General features: G+C 39.3%; 1 protein-coding gene across 1 annotated transcript in view; it reads right to left on the reverse strand.

The window, feature by feature from the left end:
• MARCHF1 (membrane associated ring-CH-type finger 1) overlaps positions 1-9,398 on the reverse strand; it is a 410,845-nt gene extending 401,447 nt beyond the window's left edge. The window contains exons 1-2 of the mRNA XM_045018073.1: positions 9,313-9,398; positions 7,796-8,027 (exon numbers count right to left, since the gene is read on the reverse strand). The gene's annotated coding sequence lies outside the window, so the exon portion shown is untranslated. The remainder of the gene's footprint in view (positions 1-7,795; positions 8,028-9,312) is intronic.
• Positions 9,399-9,846: the final 448 nt, after the last annotated feature.

The following is a 9,846-nucleotide window of genomic DNA, read 5'->3' on the forward strand; positions in this document are numbered from 1 at the left end:
TACATTTCACTAGCCAGTAGTAGAGTAGGGGGGTTTCACAAACACTCCTTTAGCTTTGGAATTGCGTGATTGTATGACTTTGCTTATGCTTCCTTTTGTTCTTTATTCCTTGGGCATGATAACTAAGAGAGACAAAGTGGGTGAGGTAATATCAACTAACTCTGGCTTGAAGCCTATTAACATTTGTCTCCTTCCTTTGTTTTCAGTTTAAATTGGTGCTTCTACTTATTATAAACTGTCCATCTTACAAATATATATAAGCTATTACTAGGGACTTCTGAAAGGAAAATATAGGACTATCCCTATTATGCCATTTATATTGCTTTAGGCTATGAGAACTTTTTAGCCGAGCAGAACATTAGAAAACTGATACCACAATACTGTCCTTCCCCTCTCCCCGAAGTCCACTAGCATCTGAGTGTGTGTTGTTAAGCATGAGTAAGGGTTACAGAATTTAACATGAAATGGACACCTCAGATGCATTTAATCACTGCAAACCCAGGGGGGACGGATCAACATTCGCATTGAACTTCCCATCAGTAACCGACCCAGCCCAGGGAAGCAAATGATCTAACCAGCAGACTAAGATGATGACTGCAAACTCAGTACCCCCAAGTTCTTAGCTCTAATGTTATTTTCTAACATGTACAGCTTTCTCTTAAAGCTGAGCTTTTCTCTAAAGCTTCTCAGATGTTTTGCATTTTCTTTGTTAAGGTTCTCGTCTTATATTACAGTTTCCAGCCTATTCTGGGAGAAATTTAAAGGCCTGCAGCTTCCAGCATTCATTTCATAGAGGGCATCAAGCTTATCTTCATATGTTTTAAAAATCTGTAATCTAGATATTTTACTTTAACACTAGCAGGGTTGCCATTTCTTAATTGGGCCTAAAACAAATGAAGCACATTGTTTACATAAAGTAACAATCCCAACCTTGGAGTAAGACATAACATTGCACTCGTTGGCTTCAAAATACAAGATACAGTGTCCTCATGTTTTAAGTGATTAATGTGGAAAAATATAATACAGCCAACTTTACAGGACATTTTTTACTTAATTAAAAACAATTATTCTTCTCATACTCTTTCTGGCCATGACCTGGCTCTCTTCAAAGTGTTCAAGCTTCATTCACTGGAAGGAGCTGTGTTTAAAAAGTTTTGATCCAAGACTGCATTCTGATTGATAACCTTGTCCCTTACATTAACAATAGTTTGCTGTATATGTATATATGTGTGATTGATATGCCAGTGTTGACAGTGATGTAACTAAAACAAATATGAAAGACGCACTTCCACAATGTGAACTTACAATGATTTCTATATACATTTGCATACAGCTTGAGGGCTAGTGCATAGGGCCAAATGAAACCTGGTACAGAGAAGAGTCATTGATAGAATGGAAATAGTTTCCAGCTGCATGGAAAAGTGATCTACAGAGCACTAACGGGCCTGCTTTGCTTGTTCAAGACACCATAGTTCTCACTGTATTGTACATGAACCACTATACTCTCAGATTTAGATCTGAGCTCATTATTACATAGACACATACATTTACTAATAATTGGCCAATATAGTTATTTCAAGAGAAATAAAACAAATTGGTAGCAGAACCCAGGATGCCAAGTGACTGAGTGTGTGATACCCTGGCACGCCAATATTGACCACTAACATGTAATTAGGATGTGTTTTGTACAAAGTAGGTCTTATGGGGTATCATTCTAAAAGTCTTGATCTGCTAGACATTAATATCTCATTGGATTGTATGTATTATTGTCATATGTGAAATAAGGCTACGTATGTGTTACTGAAATCTGTTGTGAGGTTGAAAACATGCACAAGCAGCCTTTCAGATACAACAGTAAAAAGGTCAAACAAACAATGTTAATGGCTTATTAAGGAAATGCACACAAAGCACAAGGATTAACCCAGGAACTGTGTACAATAGAAACCTCTCCGAATTAGCACTACACAATGGGAACTGTTTGACCTAGGTCACAGCAAAAGAGCTTTCCAGCCATTGGGAAGAAGGTATAAAAGCGGGACAATGACATTATGAAAGGACTTCACTCTCCGTGCGACAACACACCTGGAAACACCTGAGGGGCAAGGACTGAACTGTGGGAATTGATCGTCCCAGGCTAGAAGGACTGTGTATGAATGCCTTGGGTTTCCCAGGTTACTTGAGCCTTATGAGTCCGCCAGCCTGTTCAGCGAATTCTCACCCTGAGGAGTGATAATTTATATCCTGCTTATCTAGTGTGTTAAACTGTGCATATCTTCCTACATTGAGGGAGGGGGCGGATTTCATGAGCTTACACTGCATAGTTCTCTGTCCAGCACAAGACGATACAATTTGGGGTTTACACTCCAGAGGGGGTGTGCACTTTAGTGCCAACTCTTAGGCCTGGTCTACACTGGGGGGGGGTTCGAACTAAGGTACGCAAGTTCAGCTACGCTACGAACTACCTTAGTTCGAACTACTTACCCGAGCTGATGGCGCGGGATCGAAGTCCGCGGCTCCCCCGTCGACTCCGCCACCGCCATTCGCGGTGGAGGAGTTCCAGAGTCGATGGGAGCGCGTTCGGAGTTCGATATATTGCGTCTAGATGAGACGCGATATATCGAACTCCGAGAAGTCGATCGCTACCCGCCGACCCGGGCGGGTAGTATGGACGTACCCTTAGCCTTCCCATGCAGTGCTGATTTCAGTGTCTTTCTGCAGCTGGGTGTGCCCCTACCTGTGAGAGTGCTGGAGGCGGCATGAGTGCCTGGCCCAGTGGTACCTCAGTACATCAGGTGGCACCCTGGAGTCAGGGGTGCCCTGTCACAGAGTGGCCTGAAAATAAGTTTAAAAGAGCAAATCCACTCAATTATACTATAGTGAATCACAACCCTTCATAATGGTTACTGGTCTAGACCAATCAGGGTGCAGAAAGATAGACAACTGAGTAGTATGAACTTTTTTCAGCACAGTTTTCCCTACAGGCAATGATGCCAAAAATAAAATCCAGAGAATTATCATCTTCACTCTGTAACCATGAAATATTCATTTGGGATCTTAAATATTTCCATCCAAGCTCCTCTATCATTGTGGACAACTTCACCATCCTTCCTGTCAGTGTCACCCAAACTCACAACCTGTGGGTCATCTTTGATTATGCCTTTCCTTTTATCTCTAGATGCATGCTTCCCTTAAGTCCCCGCTCCTGTCACTTCTTTCCTCATCCTCTCACTCCATTCCCGCTGCTACAGTTCTGGTCCATCCATCCTTTTGGCACCTGCTGTCATAGCCACCACCATCTTTCTGCTCTCCTTCCTCCGGTCTATCCAAAACACTGCCTCAAAGATTTTCTCCCTTCACTCACCACTGGTGTCTCCATCTCTCACATCTTTACATGTTCTTTCCCTGTTTTACATTAACTTTCCATATCAAATTCAAGCTGCTCTTCCTTTCTGTCAAGCCTCTGTATGAGTATTTTAAGTCAGTGCTTCTCAAAGTGGTGGTCCAGTCCGCAAGCCATCGGCTGCCAGTCCACGGCGAGTTTCCTCATAAGAGCATCAAATAGGATAATAATATGGCACTGGTCCCTGGCACATTGGGGAAAAAAATTGCCGGTCCCCACATCAGATAGCTTTAGAAGCACTGTCCTAAGTCATCTCCCTCCACATCATCTCCTGTTCTCTTTGGGCTTTCCAAGCTTCTCTCAGTTCCTTCATGTATCTCCTTCACCACTCCTAACTTCATGCTCTCTCTCATTCTACCACTTACATTTGAAAAAAAAAAAACAGACTGTTCACTAATTTCCTTCCATCTCCTCTTTCATGATGGGTTCTTGCTAATAATAAAACTTAGTGCTATGTGCTTGTTCTATTGTGCCTTTTTAGGTCAAAGATTCTTATTTACTTGGGGGTATTTAACTATGTACATAATGACAGATGTACACAGCCCTGTACAATGGGTAAATTACTACTACTAGTGTAAGATGTGTATGATTTAACGTTGAGAGAGACTTTCTAGAAGTATGGGTGTGTACAATAAGTACTTTACTGAATTTCTCACTCCTAAAATGTTTGATTTGGATCTAGGTTTATTTCAAATCACAAATGCCAATTAGATTTTAAACTTAAAAATTTGTTTGGATTATTTCGAATAGGACAATTCATGCATGTCTTAGACATATGCTGAAAAGATTTTGCAGTAGGTATTTGTTTTATTTTCACAGTTTCATTTGGGACCTATTCAAAGTTCATTCAAGTCTGAGGAAAGACTCTATAATGGGCTTTGGATCAGTCACCCTAGTATTCTCTCTGTAAATGTTAGGAGCAAGAGGACCAACATGGCATAACTGCCTTTTGCCAAGCCAAATAGAATGACATTCCGATACAATATATTTAGGAAACTTAAGGTTTGCTTAATTAAACGTAACCAAAAAGTGGCAAGACTGTACCTCGCAATATTTAAGTAACCCTTCTAAGCCGCATAAACTATTACTTACAGCCGACTATACTTTCTCAAGACGTCATATCGAAAAAACATCACTTTACTAATGGCATTTTCCATTTTCAATATTGCATTCAAGGTAGCCCTTTGTTTCCACAGGAAACACGGGCTATGATCCAATAGCCTTATCACAACGCCACCAAATAGGAGCCAGAACTTTCAAACTCTAAGGTCAGTATTATTATTGACTACTTATGGCTTGTGAACAAGTAATAGAGACTCTCAGGCCTATTTTATAGATGGCAAAAGTAAAAAGTGAATAATTACACACAGACCTCATAGGGCCTCTTGAAAAAGAAAAAAAGCTTTTCATCTACCTTTTTAAAATTTACACTACTCAAACATAGAAAAAAATACAGTATCGATGCTTACAACTAGAAAATGAAGCAAGTGCAGTTTCATTTATCCAAAAAAAAAAAAAAAAGATGCTTATTCAAAGGATAAGAGCATAGTTTACTTGCTTTCCCCTCATGTAAGATTCACTGTTTAAGATAGCTTAGTTAGTATTGAACCTTTATGGTACAAGCATGCTTGCAGATACAATCTTTTATTCATTTTTTTAATTGGGCATTTTCAAGCCACTGGTAAGGTTAGAGGACAATAAGGCCCCTTTAGGCTACATAGGTGGCCGCATAAAATCACCACAGCAGGTTTTCCCCTCCAAGATCAAGTTTCATACATTTTTGTTATTCTGATGAACAGAGAAGCAAGAAAGAAAAGGAAACATGGCTCTGCCTTCTCTGTGCACTGGCAGTAGAACCAGCAGGACACAAACAGAACTATGATTTTTTAATTTGGCCATTTCTTTTAAAATCATTGGATTTTCAGTTTGATAACAGACAAAACATTTTTATTAATGTCTTTCATAGGAAAGAAAGAGTGTAAAAGTAATGGTAAATCATTCTCTTAATGAAAACGTTTTAGCAGTTTGTTTTGCCGTTGCACCTGTAAGTAGATTATGCACAGGGCCGCCCAGAGGATTCAGGGGGTCTGTGGCAAAGCAATTTTGGGGGCCCCTTCCATAAAAAAAAAGTTGCAATACTATAGAAAACTATATTCTCATGGGGACCCCTGCAGCCCCAGGGCGGACCTGGGAAAAATAAATATTTTATAACCTTCCGCATCTCTGTACAAACCCAGTTTTGAGAAACCTTGTAAAGATGACTTGAAAAGAAGTTATCACTGGTTCTCAGCAACAGCAAGTGCTAAAAGCTCATTAAAAAGGTTGGACAAATATTTTCCGTCAAAACTTTTTTTGGGATCGAAAACTAGGGTTTTTTTAAAAGCAGAAAAAAAAATCATGGACAATGTCTGCTTTCCTTCAAAATTTGTTGTGGTTTTTTTTTTAATTGAAAAGCTGAAATTAATCTGCCAAAATCTGAACATGGGTTAGGGTTTCAGAAGCGTGTGGCCAAATATTTGCCGCTTGCTGTGTTTGATTGTTTAAAAGAAACAATACAAAAATTCTGCTTAAAAAAAAAATCCAAAAAACTTTTGAACCACTTCAGCTTGTGACCAAATACCTGAGCCCATCCAGTCCGAGATTTTTCCAGGTTTCTGATACTCTGCTGGCTTCCTTGACTCATATCTGTCTCCATAACTTTGGGTTCATTTAGGTTAGAACGTAAGGACATAAGAATGGCCATACTGGGTCAGACCAAAGGTCCATCCAGCCCAGTGTCCTGTCTACCGACAGTGACCAATCCCAGGTTCACTCCCTCTGGGACACCCAACAGGTAATGATCAAGTGATTTCTCTCCTGTCATCCATCTCTACCCTCTGACAAACAGAGGCTAGGAACACCATTCCTTACCCATCCTGGCTAATAGCCATTAATGGACTTAACCTCCATGAATATAAATCCAAAGATTTAAATGAAATGTGGACCTGCAGAGAACTGAATAACTCCAACCAAGTGCAGTACCCCATTGATCTGGAAAACTGATCCACTGTTTCTTGTCAAATAGTAAAAAAAAAAACCAACCCCACACCACCCCACACTTCTCAGTAAGAATCAAGGTAATGTTTCAGTACTCCTAGCAATTAAAATGTAATGACTTTATCCTGGCAGAGCTTCTATCAAAGAGCTTCCAAAGATTCAGTGGTTTGTATATAGACAAGCCAGAGCTTCAGCCTTACATAACTACAAGAGTTATTAAATATCAGAGAAATGGGAAATAACAAAAGCTGATCCATTTTTACTTTGTAAAAATGAATATCATCATTCATGGAGAGTTGTAAACAGAAAAGAGTCAGTTTTTCCTCAACAGTCACTGTTATATGGTGGCTTAAAAACACATTTAGATTTTAAATATACACTTTCAAGCAATTTGCTGGAGAGCATATACTGCCTTGAAAAGTTATTACTTTTGGAACAGAGCTTTACATAAAATGACATGGCTAGAAATGCTAACTTTTTTAGGTAAACAACTAGAGTTAATAATAGGGGAATATATATATGAATTAAAATAAAAGATCATCCCTCTTTATTAGAAGACTCTTTGATCAATTTAGAGCTGCAGGGCATTTGAAGGTGTTCCATTGTCAGTTGACAAGCTGTTAAATGAAGTTTTATCTCCACAAACAGCTGGGCTCACACATATTTAGTTGCTCCTCTACAAACACGTGAAGATGACTTTTGATGCCTTTTTTTATTCTTCTCAACAGGTGTGCACACACACACACACACACACACACACACCTTCAAACACCCACAGCTGTTACATACAGTTACTGAGCATTTAAATTCACATAACTAGTCACACACAAAAAAAAGCTTCCTCCCAGCAACTTCTGTACAGTTACATTTACCATAACAAGAAATGTAGAGTCATCAACTATCTAGCCAATACTACACATGCTGAAGTGTATGATTAGGACAGTGTAAGGCAGTATGGAGACAGGAATCCTTCCATTCAGCATTTTTACTATTCTAAATAATTAGGAATAGGCAACCAATCATCAACTTTGGATATGACTACAAAGTAATGAGATGTAATTGCACACTGGTGCGTTTTAATCTAACTAGCATGGCTAAAAATAGCTGTGAAGACACGTGCAGCATGAGCTTCAGCACAGGCTCTATAAGGCTGCCTGAAACTCAGGGCATGAACTTTTGTACTCAACCCATACCATAGTCTGTGCTGCCAAGTCTTCGCTGTTATTCTCCAACTGCAGTGTAGGCAGCTGGAGAATATTGCAAAATATTTGCACCTTAGGGTGCAAAATGCTCATTCTGTTCCTGAACAGGAAAACATATAGCAAACTGAAGCACCCAATTCAGTGTTTCTGGCACTACCTCCATGTCTGTGAAGGCTGTCGGTCCTTCATCAGTTAAGACTGAGCTGATCACAACACATCTTCCAATCTTCTCTCACTCTAGCCATCCTTCGTCATGCTTGTCCATATCTCCTTGTTAGGAAATCATCCCATCTCGTTGAAGGCCGACCGCATGGCCGTTTCACTTCTTGTGGATACCACTCAGATACAGCTGTGAATTACTGTCACCTAAATCCCGTTGTGAATATAGCCTGAACAAAAATCAAAAATATTTTTTTCTCAGTGCCAAAATGAGTCAGTAATTTCTGATTCATTTTGTTTCACATCAAAACAATTTTCCACAATTGACGCAAATTCATGAAATGTTTTGGTTGACCTGAATTAAAGTTTTCCAGTGAAAAACATTTTCTAGACAAAAATTTTTGGCCAGCTCTAATCTAATTTTCAGACAAAAAAACTCCCTGAAGGTGAAGTTAAGGTTTTGTGCCATGAGACTTGTTCAAAAAAAGAGTGGAAGTATTAAAAAAATAAAAAACAAACAAACAAAGTTGGCAACCCAGGAAATTCACAATTACGGTTAAACTTATAAGAAACCCTAATCTCTGAATACATGGAAATGCAGTTAAAAATCACTCTCAGATACACTGTTCTCATCTTCCCTCTTTTGTGGAAATGGCATCAAAAATGTGCACATTTTAAGAGTAGACCTTCACCTCAAATGCAGCAAAGAATCCTGTGGCACCTTATAGACTAACAGACATTTTGGAGCATGAGCTTTCGTGGGTGAATACCCACTTCGGCGGATGCAATGTTCACCTCAAATGAACATTCATGCAGAATTAATCTATGCCAACAAGCAAATTCAGGCTTTGTGCATGAAATTAATTTTTTTTTTTTTAATTTTCTCACCCCCCACCCCCACCATGATAGTATTTTGTTTTAACATATACTTAATGGTACCCATGGGATCTGATCCCTGGCTAGGAATCAAATAACTTGAAGAATAAATAATCAAAAGAGACATGCAATTGGTATATATTAGTTATACATGAACATTATTAATTAGTGGTATAAATTAACATAGCAAAGCTTAGTGCTCAGTGTCTCAGCCTGACAGTACATTTTGAGTCCTTTGCTATGGGACTAAGTCATGTTTTGTATATAGAATCACAGCATAAAAAGGGAAAGGTGATATTTGTGCACTCATATATTGATACCTAGCATTTGAAAGCCATTTCTTTGTGTTTGGGTACCATAGGTCCTCTGTTTGTATTAAATCAATTTTCATTTTGAATTCAACTGAATATATAGGGCCAAATTCCAAGTTACCTTATGACAAAGCAAAAGACTGAAACCCACACTGTGACCTATTATGATTACACTTGGATACACTCCTTGACATGCAGTTATTCCTGAATCCTGGTTAAGCAGTAAAACACGAAAAATGTCAACTCCTTTTACATCTGACAAGGCAGGATAAAAAGGACGCAATACCCCTAGCCATATTGGGTGGCATCAAAATATGTACAAACTCACTATAGGCCAATCCTTCCTTCCTGCACAAAATCCAAATAGATGTAAAAAGATATTCTGTAGGTTCAATGGGACAAAGTACTCTCTGCCAGACAGCCCACGACAACAGCAGTCTTGTTGCAGCCAGCGCTGCTCCCACTCAGAGAACAGGTTTGTTTTGTTGATCCATGTATTTGCAGTTTCATTGGTCATGCTCCTGTTCTTCACCTCTATATGGGACTGTTGGTGACAAGACAATGGACTTCAGGGAGTTTAAAGGCCTCCCCCTGAGAAAATTCTACCTACTTTTCTGTCTTGACACTTACACCACATTCATCACTATGGTAGCTAACATACCCCACAACCTACTCCTCCCCACAAAGAAAACCTGTCCCAAGTTCAGTGTCCAGAACTTGTTTTGGCATTACTTGACCCAGAAAATTTGGCATTATGAGGATATTTTTTCAAACTCAAGCTGGCATAAGTGAATAAATCATGGCAGAGGTGAAAGGCAGGAGTCTTGGGAAAGAGGTCATGAACTTGAAAAGAAGCTGCTAA

This window comes from Mauremys mutica, chromosome 5 (genome assembly GCF_020497125.1).
Source record: "Mauremys mutica isolate MM-2020 ecotype Southern chromosome 5, ASM2049712v1, whole genome shotgun sequence".
NCBI lineage: Eukaryota > Metazoa > Chordata > Testudines > Geoemydidae > Mauremys > Mauremys mutica.